Source organism: Phoenix dactylifera, chromosome 3, assembly GCF_051530095.1.
Source record: "Phoenix dactylifera cultivar Ajwa chromosome 3, Ajwa_hap1_PhDact_Kaust_v1.1, whole genome shotgun sequence".
NCBI classification, from domain to species: Eukaryota; Viridiplantae; Streptophyta; class Magnoliopsida; order Arecales; family Arecaceae; genus Phoenix; species Phoenix dactylifera.
In genome coordinates, this window is record NC_143192.1 from 4,258,039 (window position 1) to 4,274,196 (window position 16,158).

Consider the following 16,158-nt stretch of genomic DNA (forward strand, 5'->3'; position numbering starts at 1 on the left):
CTAATTAAGTAACCACCTTTCATGCTTTTCTAGACACCAATTAGATCAATTAATCTAATATGACTTGCTCATGTCGGTTCACTCTCGACTTGATTGAGGAGGTTTTAATTTAGGTCTCAATTGGGTTTGCTACATCACATGTAAACCTATCGACCCGACTCTCATTCACATCACATGCAAACGGCACATTGCAGGCAGTTATAATCGCAGCAATAATTAAAGCTAAACTTTAAATAGGTGATGATCATGGATTCTAGTTAGGTCGTATTACAAGCACATGCACGTCAATCGATCAACTGGTCTTCAACTCTTGAATTGGTTCCAAGCCTCCTTGATTCGATCCTTGACCAACTCTTGATCCAATCGCCATCAACCGCTTAGACCCCTATTCATCTCATGCCTTATCTTCAACTTGATCGTTGACGTACATCACATCACAGAAATACAACCAGATGTAAAATAAAAATAATAATAAATTACATCTTCTTTTAGGAGGCACGCAGGCCTCTCAAAACATCAAATAAGATGCATGCGAGCATCTGAAAAATTACATGACATCACAGATCACATCGCAGGTCATTACATTTGATACCAAAAGGGTTTGAATCCTATGATCATCACCACATGCAGCAATTATAATTTTCAGATCTGAAAACTAACTGATTATATCATGACATAGGTTGCTGATCATGCCAATCATGATTCTAAACTTTGTAATCTCATTAACAATGCAATTAGAATCATCATCTTATCACATAAAAATCAGCATGCAAAAATCAGCACCCTAGAAAAAATCTGCATGCAGAAAATTTTCAGCATGCATGATCATTCAATTTTCAGATCTAATAAGCCTTTAGATAATTAATTCTTACCTTAATCTACGAAGCCTAGGCTCTGATACCACTGTTGGGAACCCGCCCATGCCGCAGAAAATTCAAAAAAATCAGATGGCAGCGGAATCGGCATGTGCGGGATCGACGTTCATCGCATGAACGTTGTTTCATGAACCATTTGTAGATAGATAAGAATTAAAAGCTTTTAAATAGCATTAGAAGATCAGATCTTCACCTTTGTGCGGGTAGATGATCACCGCAAACTGATGATCGTGGTTTAGGATGAAGGTTCGCTTGAAGCCGTTCAAGTGCCCGGCCTCTACGGGTATCCACACGAAGCAGAAAACCGATCCAAGCTTTCTATCTCCCCGGGGTGCTAGCTCCCTTGCAGAGATAACTTTGATGGCTGATATCCTCCCTTTCAATCAATCTTTGATTGTGCTTGGGAGGAGGAAGAAGAAGGATGAAGAGAAGAAGAGGAACGAAGCCCTGCAGCCTTCTTTTGCTTCCTTGCGTTGGAACCAAACGGTGGAGGAAGAAGGAGGCCACCAAGATCCTTTTCTTCCCTTTGTTGTTGGTGGCTGCAAAGAGAGGAGAGGAGGGTGGCCACGTGATGGAGAGGAGGAGGGCTTCACTTATCATTAGGGCACCTCCTTTCAAAGCCTTATAAAGGCATCTACGGCTCCTATTTGGTTTAGTCCAAATCATGAATCAATTGGGTTCAATCTATGCTAGTCCTAATCCAATTAGAACTTGAATGAACCATGACTCAATTGAACTCTTCAATCCTAATCCAATTAGGAGTCATGTTGATTCATTAGATTAATAATTAATTAGGACTTAAGAAATCCTAATCCAATTAGGACTTGTTTAATTCTAGTTCTAATCCAATTAGGACTCTAATTTGAATTCGAAGTCCTAATCCGATTAGGACTCTAGGAATCCTACTCCAAGTAGGAATCCAAATTTAATTCAAAACTCCTAATCTAATTAGGATTGTAGGAATCCTACTCCAAGTAGGAATCCCAGTCCTACTCCAAATAGGATTCCCAGTCCAAGTAGGAATTCCAGTCCAAGTAGGAATCTCAGTCCAAGTAGGATTCCTAGTCCTAATCCAATTAGGACTCTAGGAATCCTACTCCAAGTAGGACTCTTGTTTTAAGTCCAATTAATTAATTCTCTTTGTTCCTTCTTCAGCTTATTATCAATCGATTTGATTACTTGTGATTCCTAATCACGATTCAACCATCGGATCGGTCAATGCCTCTAGTGTGTGTGACCCCATAGGTTCTACTCTGACTGGTAGTGAGATATATTGTGATCTCTATCACAATATCATTGAAAACTCCTTTCAATGGGTCGGAACGATTCCAACTCTACTCATTAGGGCTTATCGATCATCGAGATAATCCCTATGAGTCCCACCATCCACCAGTGACACCTAGCAGCATGTAGTGGCTACCCAGCAGAATAGAATGATGAACCTTTAGGTGCAGTTATCATGTGATACAGTCCTTCTATCGTGGATCCCTACTGGACGGAGGTCATGGATAACTCGTCAAACCCCTTCGTCTGTCATATGTCAAGATTTATTTGACTCGAGTTCGATAGTGGAAAACTCTTTCTCTACTTTATATTACTGCCCTGGCCAAGGTCTTAGAACTCAGTCTAACAAATCACATAGGATCACTTCTCTTCTATCAAGGTCGATAGATTCCATGTAAGTGCATACCCTACTCCTACAGTGAACTTACTGCAGCCAATCTATACTACAAGGACCCATATGACTAGAGACCATGTATACGTGTAGTCAAACTACAATAACCTCACTGTGAGTAGCCGAAGCACCGCAGGTCAAAGGACCAGTCATACTACTGCAACATCAAGCAAGTCACTGACGAGTGGATAGACGTCCAAGTAACTTCTTGTCTTGGTCACGCTCAGTACCCTTGTTCTCTAACAAGCACCTGCACTATCACTTCAGTGTCCCTACACTGTGGACTCAAGTCTCGTCCATCCAGAAGGAAAGTGATCTGTGTACTGATCGGATCGATCACCGTCCTCGTGATGATCCATTGATCAGGAGCATTTAGAAATTAATCACCAATGATACATGGCTCAAATTCTCAACTCTTGAGAATATGCATCATCATCTTATTAATTTTTTGTACGATTCATAGACACATAATTAATATGAATGAAAAGATGCCTTTTATTTATTCAATAATAAATAGTCAAGTACAAAATTATGTCCCTAGAATTAATAATGTGTCAGCCAGATTGGCTTCTAGGGCATACATCTAACAACCTCGTGTCCATGGTAATAGTAGTTTCGCCATCATAAATATTTGGTGGTTTGAGGCAACATGTTCAGGTTGAAAATATTTTTTTCTATCACACATATTACCATCTCATCTCTCTTTAGCTCCAAGACTTGTGGCAGTGGCTTGATGATTGGAGATTTCTCGTGGTCACCATTATTTGTGTAATGGCTAGATAATGACCTATTAACACAACCTATTAGATCAGCCCAATTAGAAGATTCTAAACCTCAACCTAAACCAACCTTATCCCTCTCTCTCTGTGTTTCTTTTGGTTCACACGTTTGCCTACCGCTACTCATGGTCACTTTTCTCTCATAATTCTCTCTTCAATCTACCATTTCTCTTTTACACATAACCTCTTAACCAAGCCCTCTTCCTCTCTCTATCTCCCTTGTAATCTCTCTCTCATAACTCTCTTTCTCATCTCTCTTCCATTTCTTTCTCACAGATCTTACCTTGCACTTTTTTATGAGTTCTTTCACAAGAATCCGGAACTAGAATATCACATATTGAGGAAATATAGGGAGAGGAGCCCCTGTTATGTGATAACCATTTTTAAAAGCTAGGCAATTGCTATTGAGGATAACTTATATATATGCTCATTTTGAAGCTAACTTTGGGACCCACATTTTTGTACTAAATCTTTATTGATTTAGTCAATATATGGGTTAAAATGGGCTGAAAATTTGGCATAAGTTCTATATTTAGCATGATTTTGGAGACATAACTTGATGTATACATATCCATTTAGGATGAAAAATACCTATTTCAAGGTGACTTCGAGAATTTATGCTTTGAGCTTTGGCTAATTTGATCACTACAAGAGATCAAAAATATAACTAAGATCTCTTGGCAAGATTAATTTGTAGAATTGGACAATTCAATAGAAATATAGATTGTTGGGATATGGTAATTTCAATTATATGGTGCTTTTGCAATGTTCAATAAAAAGTGTGAGTGTACTGTAGATAGAGTTGCAATCACTTTAATTTGCTATATATTTATGAGTATATGTGTAACAATCTAGACCCCATCCAAAAAGGCTAGACTTAAGATAGGATGGCAGCTGGCCAGATATTTTCGGATACCCAAACTATCCCGAACCCTAATAGGATCTATTTAGCAAAGCCCTATAGGATTTGGAAAGGGTTTGGGATTTAAAATTAAAACTTGTTAAGGTTTGGGCTGTAGGATTTTAAATGGATTCAGATACAGATAAGGCAAATTTTGCAGGTACCCTACCACTTGCCATTCCTACCTTAAGGTATTATTAAGTACCTAAGATCTATCCGATTCATATCTAATGTAGGACTAAAGACACACCCACAAGGGTCCTCAAAAACTCCCCCAGTTTAAGCCTTGGCATCTGCATCAGGATAAAAGTTTAAATCTATTGCAAATCTAATTATAAGTTCCACAAATCTAATTTACAAATTCCACAAACAATTAGCTTGTAGTCAACCTAATAGACGCATGTTGCAGTGTTCTCTTATCCACATGGACCATTGGTTGGATCTACTCTGATACTATTTGTAACAATATAGGATCTTACTAAAAAATGCTTGTCAAAAAGGTGTTATTTGGGTTCTTTGATATTGAATAAGTACCCAAGATTTACCTAGTAGATAATAAATATGAGACTAAACACATGCCCACATGAATCTTCACATACTTCCTTGTTTAAACCCTAGTATCTTGCCAAGCTCATGGTCCAAATCTATTCAAATCTAATTACAAGTACCACAAATCTAATCACAAACACTTATGGTCAACCTAAAATGGACCCATGTTGCAGCTGTCTCTTAGTCTATATGGGTCATAGGCCGGATCTGCTATGATATAATTTGTAACAACTCAGTGCCTCATCTAAAAAAGCTAGTCGTAAGATGTTATTAAGTATCCAAGATCTACGTAGTGCATAGCCAATAAGAGACCAAACACATGCCTCCATGGATCCTTACAATATGAGTTCTCATTTATTTAATTAATTTTGTATTGGCATTATTATTTTGATATGTTGAGGTGTTGAGATATTTTTTGTTGTTCACAAGTATTTTTGAGGCAAGTTCTCTCTTTATGTACTCTTTAATCTATTAGAATTTTAGAATTGTATTTTTCCTATAAGCCACTTTTTTGTGGAAGTTTTATTACATGTTTTATTGAAGTGGTTGCATTCTTCGTATTAGTGAGTGTATACATAATGTAGTTCACATGGCATGGGATCAATTATGTATAAAAGGGATTATAGAATAAAAACTTCATGAGTTTTTGATACTGAGTTTTATTGATAGATTTAATTGTGTTGTTATTATTGGGACTATTGTTATGGATTTTTGTGCGACATTTTTATAGTTGATTGATGCCTGTCATTAGGCAAATCATGACAACCGATTGAAGCCTATCATGGGGCAAATCATGATCGTGTAACAGAAGATGCTTGTCATAGGGTGAATCATGACATTGGTTGCCTAATATCATGATGAAAATGGACAACAAACTGAAAGTTAAATAAGTTATTTATCATGATGTATTATTTAAACATGTCCAAACTTGGAAATTGTAAATTATTTTAGCTATTGAGTTAGTGGTAATCTTCATATTGTATGCATAGCCATTATTTGTGTATTATCATACTTCTTTACTTGTTATTTTAATAAAACAAAATGTGTATTGAATTGGTTTTTTTTTTTTTTAAATTGGTGAATTTCTCTTTAAATTGAAGTGTGTACAATTAAGAATTTATTCGTTGTTAAGCTTATAGCTTTCTTCTTTTCCAGATGAACGAATTAGTAAAACTCAGTTGTCTCGAGGATGCAGTTGGAGTATTATCAATCTTTCTTTCATTTGAGACCTTGTTGGTCAGAACCTTGTATTGTAGTTGTTCGACTGGTATTATATCATCATGTGGAACTATTATTACCAAATGTTGGTATCGTTATGCTTGTGTTAAATATTTTTTTTTATTACTTTAAGATTTGGATGCTCATAGACCTTAAGCTAGGTTATGTGCAGGAAGTTATTTAGATCCTTTCCATATATATCTTTGTCTAGCTGACATTGTATTTAGTTGATTGATAGATTAGGCTTGAGATACTTTACAGGGATGAGCATTGCGAGGTGTCTACCCTATCGGCAGTATCATGTTAGGGCATGATAGATGGTGTTTAATCATTGGTGGTAGTAAGGATGCCAGTTTTGACATGTTTTTGATTAGATTTTTAAATTTGACTGGGTCAAATTTGAATTTCAAATTGATGGATATTATAGTGCTCTGGGGTCCCCTCAAACCAAGACTCATAGGTACCACTAGATTTGAGATAAATATATATTACTACAGAAGGAGTTTTAGAAGAAAAATCATGTTCGAATTGTGGTTACCAATCGACAACATTAGAGTGGCTATTTAAATCCCCACTAATGGCTATGACTATGCCATTAGATGACTATACTTAACTAGAATTAAGCAAAACAAGAAATTTCAATAAGGATATATGTGGACTTTTGGCTAGATGGTACATCGGGTTAAAAATTAGCCTCGGCTTTAGGTCGGGCTTTAGGCTTGGTTTAAAAGGTCTCAGGATTGAATTCAGGTTTAGGTTATGGAGGCCAAACAGAAATCAGGCCTAACCTGAAGCTTGCCACTAAACTCCGCCCCCCACCCATCCTGATCCCACTCCCTTGATAAATTATTTGTTAGACTAAGTTCACATGGACTAGTCCAACCAGAAAGCAACACGTGGAATAGTAATTACTTTTTCCTCTTTTTTTTTTCTTTATATGCGTAATAGCAATATGCACCATGATGAATTTAGCAGCAGTGCAAAGTGTACGCGGTTCAACAAATAAGGTTTCCTAAAATGCTTATCTAGGGTGCTATAATTAGGCCTTGACTGTGCACTAGGATGTTACCAACAGTATTAGTACCCTAATAAAGCCATGTTTTACATATGCCATACCTCTTTGAAGTATTGATAAAGTATTTTTATTTTATTCATGGTCGTTTTTGGACAATTGACTATAGCATGTGATGCCTATTTGGTATTAGGTATCCAAGATCTATAGGAACAAATAGGAAACATTGTTGTTTGATGGGTAATTGATGGAGAACAAAGACTCCAGATCCCTATTCCTTAAAACTATGTTTGGATGGTGAAATGGGAATGGAATAAGCTAGTTATTCTATCTTATTTCATGTTTCGTTCACAACCAAAGACTCCTACTTGGCCATTTAGTATAGGCCAATTTTGTCCCCAAAAAAAAAAATCTACCTCAAGGTCCCCAGAACCATGCGGTGAATGAACTCGAGGTTCCAGAGCTTCCTGGCTTATCAAGGTCCCCAGATCGCCTCTAACCATTGCCTGCTCCTGATCTCTATAGCAGATTACATCAGCCATCGACCCCCGTTCTTCTTTAAGAAGATGTGGTTGTCGTACCCCAAATCCTGGAACATTGTCTGAGAGGCTTGGACGATGCCAGTGCGAGGTGATGTCATGTAGAGGGTTTCGTGCAGGCTGGAGCTTACCAAGCGCAGACTCCGCAGGTGAAACTGCAAGGTAGTAGAGGATATATTTAGAAGGCCGGAGGAGGTGGAGGTGTCTATTGCTGAGCTTTAGGGGAGGGAGGATAGTATGGGTGGGCTGCCGGAGGCCGACATGGGTGTACTGCGGCACAAACTCGCCATGCACCACTCCTTACTAAGGCAGCAGGAGATGTTCTGGAGACAGAAGTCCCAGATCCCATGGATGAAGGAGGGCAACAGGAACACCCGCTTCTTCCACCGGTGGACCATCATTAGGAGGTAGAGGAGTATGATTCGTTCCTTGATGTTTTTCAGCAATTTAGTTGTCTAGTTGTTTTGTTGTCTGATTCTAGTTCTGTCTTCTTCATGATCAATAGCCATCTGTCTCTGCTTAAATTTCTTGATTCAATTCCATTTGTCAATTCATACATCTCAATCCCAATTCGGAGTCAAGAAAAGTAGAATACTAAGTAAAAGGTGGGAAAATAGGATTATTTGTAAAGGTAATTGCCGTAGAATTCTATAGCAACAGCTGAACTTTTCGTTTTAATTATCGTAGTTGGAAGATGGAGATCAAAAGAACACGCCGTGACAGTCTTGAATAGTGGAATACTAAGTAAATGGTGGAAAAAATAGGATTATTTCATGAAGATACTTGTATGAAATTCTACGGCAATAGTTGAAGTTTTGGCTGCAATCATCGATGTTGTAAGATGGAAATCAAAAGAACGGAGAATAAATTTGGTATTCAACACAGAAATATAGAGAACTGTCTTGTGTTGGAGCTTGATGAATGGTAGAATTGGCACCTGATTCTCACCCACAAGCAGAGGAACAAAATTTCTTGTATAAATGGATGAAGTGGATGAACCTAGGGAAATGCTTGAGAGCATTTTCTATGCTGTGCAAACATGTGGATGTATGCACACCACAGAATTCTGGTGTATATAACATGAAAGGTAACTGCATGGACTTTTTTTTGCCTACTGCTTCAGTCTATTCTAGGGGTGCAATTGAGCCGAGCTGAGTTGAGCGCATGCATATGCAATTTTTCTTACTCGAGCTCGACACGAGCTCGGTAGTAGGTAAGTGGAGTCGAGCTCGGATCCGAATCGAGCTCAAGCAACCCGTTTGCGCCCCTAATCCATTCGGAGGCAGACTTATGAATAGACTCGAGATGCACTTGTCTCTTTGAAGAACAATTTAACAATATTGATGGCACGCACCATCTTGGAAAGGCGATCCACAAGAACAAAAATAGAATCCAATCCCTCTGTGTTCTTCTGGCAATTCCAAGAACACAATCTACATCATGCTTCATCTTGGACCAAGAGTAGCCACTGTAGACCAAAGCAAATATTTAGTCCTTGCCGAAGTGACCTTGTCCATGGAGCCTCTCAATGATCTTCTCCCTCAATGAGCAGTTTGGAATGCAAAGCTGGACTCCTCTAAATATATGACCATCTTTTACTTTGTAGTCAAGGCCTCTTGCAAGACTACACTTCAGCCATCAAGCTCTTTAAACACTGGTCCTCTGCATACGGATCTCTGAAAGAGTCCAAACCAATCGCTCGGACCTTCATGACAGTAAGCAGTCATGCCCTCCTACTAGAAGCATCAACTACCCAATTCAAAGATCCTAACCTATGCTTTGGAGGTGGTACTCCTGCAGACAGAAAATTCACCTAACTCACACACCGATTACCCAGCATATCCTTCCCTTGAACATTCCTCAAAGTCTCCTAATCGATGAGTAGAATAAACACTTGATGTCAAAGCCTCTAATGCCAGAGAGCTTGAACAACCACATAAAATTAAGCATCATGAGTAGGTGAATATAGCTTCTCAATGAAGAATGTTATGTGCCTTCCTTCTTGACTGAGAATATATAGGTCCAACTTTCTTTGAAGAAGCATCACACTCCACCACAAAACTTCATTGAAATTAGGAAGAGCTAAAGACTGGTGTGGCTCAAATCTCTTGATTTTGATTTTGTCCAAGCTCACCGGCCCTCTGGTGTCCATTGGAAAGACTTTCCCTTCGAACAATCAATGGTTGGTGCCATCAAACTGCGAAATCCTCGAAACTGTGGTGCCATGCATCCATGGCAACTACATATCACCAAACTTCTTCAAAATACTTTTACTCAATCGAAAACAATACCAAACATCCACTATCTATGGTTATATCACTTTCCTTCTGGAACCAAGAAAGCTTATAAGGCCAGGGATGCTTCTCTATAGGTAGAGTTACTTTGTAATAGCCTCTTGAGATGTGACATTCTCCTAGCTTTCCCTATTCATTACGACCTTGCAAACTTAGCCATAAGACTATTTCTGACAACAAGCGACTTATCAATATCTCCCTTCAATCCCCTTCATCTCCTACATTGTCAACTTCATCATAGGTCGGGCCCATATCATCCTCATGTACATCAGATCCTTCATTACCTTCAACTAATAGCTATTATTTTGGAGGAAAAATTGACCTTTTGTGCACTTATTTCATGTATGAGCTATCTTTCCATAACTATAACAACGGAGATTTGAACCACTATCTTGAGTCTTTTTGGCCACCTCGGCATGGTAGGATATCAGGTCTTCCTCGACTAGGATTTCTTTAAACATCAGCTCCATGCATCTCTTTTGATCTACTATCTTGTCCTCTAGATTGGAACATCCTTTGGTTTTGCTGCTTCTCTTCAATAATAGCATGATCATATGCCTCATGCACAGTCCAAGTGCAGATTGAGGGTGTCTTGGATTGATTGGTGCAGCCCACCTATGTATATGGTCATCTATTGCTCCATCACCATAAACTTGTTTCTAGCAATGAACTGATAGTGTGCTTCAATGTAATCACAATAGATCTGTTGCCATGTTGAAAATTCTAGAGGCGTTGGTACAAGTTTTGGGTATAGTTGAAAGGTAGATGCTGTGTGGTTTGCCCCTCCACTCATGATCTTTTCTAGAATTGCTCCCACCAAGCTAAAGCTTGGTCTCTAAATTTTCAGGATACCAGCTTCACCTTCTTCTCTTCTAGGACACATCCTTGTATTCAATGATGCATGCGAAGGTGTTCAACCAATCCAGTATCTTTGTCACCCCATCCGAAAGGTCCCTAACGTATAACTCCTTCAAGGATTGGATTGTCAAATCAGATGGCTATGTAACGCGATCCTCAACATGATCATCAACATAATCATCTTCATAGTGTGGTCTAAAGAAGTTCGATCCTCGACAAAAGCCAAATACATGGTCGAGAGATCTACTTACCTTATCAATTCTTCTATCTCAATATCTTGGTATTCATTTCATCAATGTGGCTCTTCATGAACATCAGCCCTAGACTGATTCTAATTTTGGTTCTATCTCTATTTCTTCTTCCGACCACCAGCCATCTATTTATATCAAAGTTCGAGTACCATGAAGCAATGAGGCTTCAATACGAACAATGCACACAACAGTCGTAGTTATATAGAGAGAAGCACAATGAACAAGAAGAGAAAAGTGTAGGATAAACTTCACATAGTCTTTAATGGAAAAGTCATTGGCGAGAAGCTAATATTGCTGCGATCTTCATCTATGAAGTCATTGGCTCCTACGAGGCTTGGTGTGGTCCAACTGATTGTACTTGCTAGGCATATCCTTCTCCACAACAGAATAGAAATTGGAAGGGAGATGGGAGCATTTGAAACTTTTATTCTAAAATCTGCGTAATGGTAGAACAACAAATATAAAAAAAATAAATCAATAAAAAAATAGAAGATTTTAAAAATAAGGAAAGAAAATTATATACTTCTAACAAGATAATGGTAGCCTTGTATATTATAATACCTGTCCTCAAGTCTACATAGTTAGTCATATCAATTTGTATAAAGATATGCACATTAGACAATCTGCCATTATGTTCAGAACCATGTTCTAGGAGGAGGTTATGGGTTCGAATTTTAGGAAGGTTGTATTTTAAGGATTTTAACTCATGATTTCTAGAAAATCTAAAGTTATGATACCATGATAACAATATGTCAGATTGCAAAAGCTTAAGCTAATAGCAAAAGGGTCACCAATGTAAATTAGACTTGATAAACAATATTATACAACTGACAACATTTTCTTATCAATCCATATGCCCTTGTAAAAATCCAGTAACTCGATCATAAGGACTTCATAATCCACCAAGTGGTTAAACTAACAAGAAAAATCAGAAACACCAAAGAAAAGAACTAGATCAAAAGAATGAAACAAAACAACATTCATATAGTCCAATTTCATACATCATTGAAAACACAACACAAAATGATTGATAAAACTAAAATAAACTCTAGAGTTAATTAAGTCTACACCAAGGAGGGGGAGGAAAAAGAGAAAAGTAAAAGGTAATGGATAGATTTAGAAGCCTTGTCCATGTTGTTATCGATATCAATTGTCTAATAGATAGTGCATCTAGAGCCCGAATAAAGCCTTCTTTCCCTTTTTATAGTAAAAGGGATACGCAATTGCAGAAATGACTATCTTTGTTAGTTAGTAACAATGGTTCTCGATATGACTATCTTACTTTTAAGTGTCCAAATTACTACTAATAGGAGTTAATTGCAGAAATAACCTTTCTCAAAATCTTTGGCCAAAATGCTTTACATTCTTTTTGATAGTGTTGCTAAGAGTGCTGTATAGGTGCCTAGGCGGTCTACCTATGCACTTGTAAAGCATAGATTACTTACATAGCAGCAGAGTAGACTTATATTAGAAGAAAAAATAACTTTTTTTTTATTTGTACTTTCTTTCATTACCTTATTTTCACTATTATACTGAAATAATTTTTTATTTTACATAAATTGAAAGTGAAAATACATAACTTACAAGATGCTTTTACTTTACTTATTCCTTTCCCTATTTCTTCTTACCTCGGAACCTCCTCCTTCGCATATGTATCACCAACTGGAGGCTCTTATGAAGCTTTCCAATACCTATTCTACTACTAGCAAGCCTTCAATATGCTGCCTAGTTGTTCAATGGCCCACTCTCATGTCATTCCTCTTGTTCTTGCTCTACTCATTAAAAAGATCATTTTCTTCTCTTGTCATGTTATTCCTCTTCTTCCTTTTTTATCCTTTTTTTTTGTTCATTACCCTTACAAAAATAGCTTATTGTATTTCTAGCCTTGGAAAATTACTACTTGCATATGTATCTCTTAAAACATCATATTTTTGCATGAATACATATGCGGTTATATTTTTAGTTGACGGTGTTGAGAAGTAATCATTTTAAGAATAAAATAATTTTATCACCCCTTACAATAATATTCTTGAGGAATATATAACAAATGCAGGGATGTTAACATAAAAGGATAATTATGCCAAATGATATTCGGAAGGGTTATTTGTTAGAATTGTTAGCCAAACATCTAATAGGAGGGGCATCCATGCAAAACCAGGATGTTTGAGGGGTGCGTATGTAAATAGTTACTTTTGGGGTGGATATTCAATAAGTTAGATTTGTAAATGTTTATGTGCAAAGAATCCTTATTTATATGCATGGTCGAACTTGAATATTAACCATATTATTTTTAAGGGCTTTTTGCATGGATACCCTTCTAAATATTAGATTTTGCATGAATATTCTTTCAAAATTAATATTTGCATGCATACCCTTGTAAAACTCTGTTATTGTACAAATAACCCTAATATAACAGTTATTTTAACGATGTTAAAAAATAATATTTATATTCATTAAAAATAAAATTAAAATTTGAAATGACGTTATAATCCTTACACCACTCCAACCCCCCCGGTCGCGTCTTCCCCATCCCCTGCAAGCTCCTCGCCTCCGCCGTCCCCCCCGCGAGCTCCCCCCCGCCGTTCCCCCCGCGAGCTCCCCCCCCCGCCGTTCTCCCCTTACCCCCCGCCGTCCCCCCGGCGAGCTCCCCCCCGCCGTCCCCCCCGTGGGCTTCCCAACCGCCGCGCCCGGCTTCCCCAACCCCTGCGGGCTTCCCCCCCGCCGCGCCCGGCATCCCCACCCCACCCCCTGTGGGCTTCCCCCCCGCCCCCCGCGTATCAGGATCCTGATCGCGGGCGTTCGCGATGCAGCTTGCTCGCGATCTCCTTCCTATTTCTCCCAGTTCTGTAGTCCAACCTATGATAAACAAAAATTCTTCTAACCGCAAAACTTATCTTTTGGTGCGATCTATCTTTCAAATCTTTCATATCTCTCCTATCTGCTGATTGTAAAAAAATATTTCAATATCATGTTACCCTCTCTTCCCTTTCATTGATTTATACTATTTTTCTTTTATTAATCTGAACCAAAAAAAAATCATTACAAGTGTTCGAAGAACAATAATGATTATTGTAGCTGATTTTATTTCATTCCTATTTTTTACTATGAACCTATATTGAAGCTCCATTTTTCGGTTTCTAGCTGCATACCATATATTTTATTTGAGAATAAATCCTATTATATATTTTTGTTATATTCATGATAAAGAAACAGGCCTCTCGTCATAGAACCAAATGCATTTCCTAATAAATACAGGATTATAAAGGCTATCGCATTAATAAATGTATCTCAATTCTTTTCATCTACTAAGTTTTTTTTTGCATATATACCCTTCTAAATATAGAAAATTGTATGAATATCCTTGTAAAGTTACTATTTGCTTGTATACCCTTATAAAATTTTTTATTTGTACGCCTAACCATTAAGGGTATTTTAGTCATTTTAATTTGAAACCGCTAATTTTTTTACGGCGTTAGATGACAAGGGTATATATGCAAAAATAAGAATAAAAAAGGGTAGAACAGCAAAACAAGTATTTTACGAGGGTATAAATGCAAATATCAATTTTTGAAGGGTATTCACGCAAAATCCGATATTTAGAAGGGTATCCATGCAAAAAACCCTTGTTTTAAAAACTTTACCTTTTGTTTTGAAAATAGGTTAGTAAAGTTCCCAGTTGACTAGGCTTCGGTTAGATGTCCTGACAACCTTTCTTTTCAAAGAGTTAGGCTAAAAATTTTAAATAGGAATCATGATGTAATCTTTTTTTCTTATGATTAAGACATGATAAGCTATATTTTCATGTAAACACCAAATCATGTACTAAGTATGTTTCCAAATTTTCAAACTATTGGGTAATTGAGGTTTATGGCAAACTCAATGAGAAAATGGTTCCTTTGTATCTCGGTCATGAGGACTTTACAATTCACCAAGTGATTGCACTAAAAAGAAAATTAAAAGAAATACCAAAGAGGAACTAGATCAAAAGAAAGAAATTAGATAAACCTTCATTAGTCGTATTTTATACATCGGTAGCTTAAAAAATCACATAAAATGATTAATTAGACCAAAATAAATTTTGGAGCAGGTTGGACCTTATAGAGCGAGTAAAAAGAAAAACATACCTAGAAGAATTTTGCAACTGAGGAAATGGTTAAATTTAGCAATAACTACCTTTGGACAGTGGCTACTAATAGATTTCTATATGAATAATGTCCTTCTAAGTATTCAAACAAATAGTTATGGCAGTTAATTGCAAAAATAACATCTATTGAAAGTTATTTCGTACAAAACTTTCTTGTGGTGCTTATCCTAATAAGGATGACATATCATTTTTTGAATGACATAAAGAAATTAGGTTTACACATTCTTTATTAATTTGCATTATTCGATGCACCCTATTTTGGCCTTGCCAATTAGATATATAGAAATTCAAAGTTACTAAATAAATCCTAATAACAATTACCAAAAATTAATGAATTATAATATTTTAGTTTATAATTAATAATATTCCAAGTATATATCTACTAAAAATCTTATTTGATATGGTCGTGATATAAAGTGGAGCATGATTGCCATATGTCTCAATAAGTAGATTGCACTAAGGATAGACCCTTCTATAAAAAGGTCAACAGAGTCCAAGAAATGCAGGACAAGATGAGATTGGGAATAGAGATACTCACTGGTAGGTTTTTCTATATAGAGGTGGGAGATGAAGAAATTGTTAGTGGTTTGAAGAGAGAGATCGCAAAGAAAGAGGAATTTGAAGAAAGTAGGCTTTTGCTCACGCATAACAATGGTTGTCTGATGAAGGAAGATCAGCGCAGCCTTGTTGAATATGGTTGCTATGAAGGCTGTATTCTTTATCTCAACTTTTTGCCGATTGATGGTTCTCCTAGGCCCACACCCTCTGAAGATTGTGTGACTATCAATTTTAAAGAATCTTAAAGGTATTCTACTTTTATTGACTTTTACATCATGTTTGAAAGGACCTTGTAAGAAGAGTCAATCTTTCAAATTTAATAATGTTATTTTAAGATTGAAACTTTGGTTTGAGTTAGAGCATACTACTAAATGATTTGGTATATTAGTTGTTAATTTCTTTGACTTTTAGTTTGATAAATATTTTTCCTGGATGTTCATATTTTTGAAGCCAATAGCATAGTTCTATTTTTCTAGTCCAATGGTACTAATAATATGCCACAATT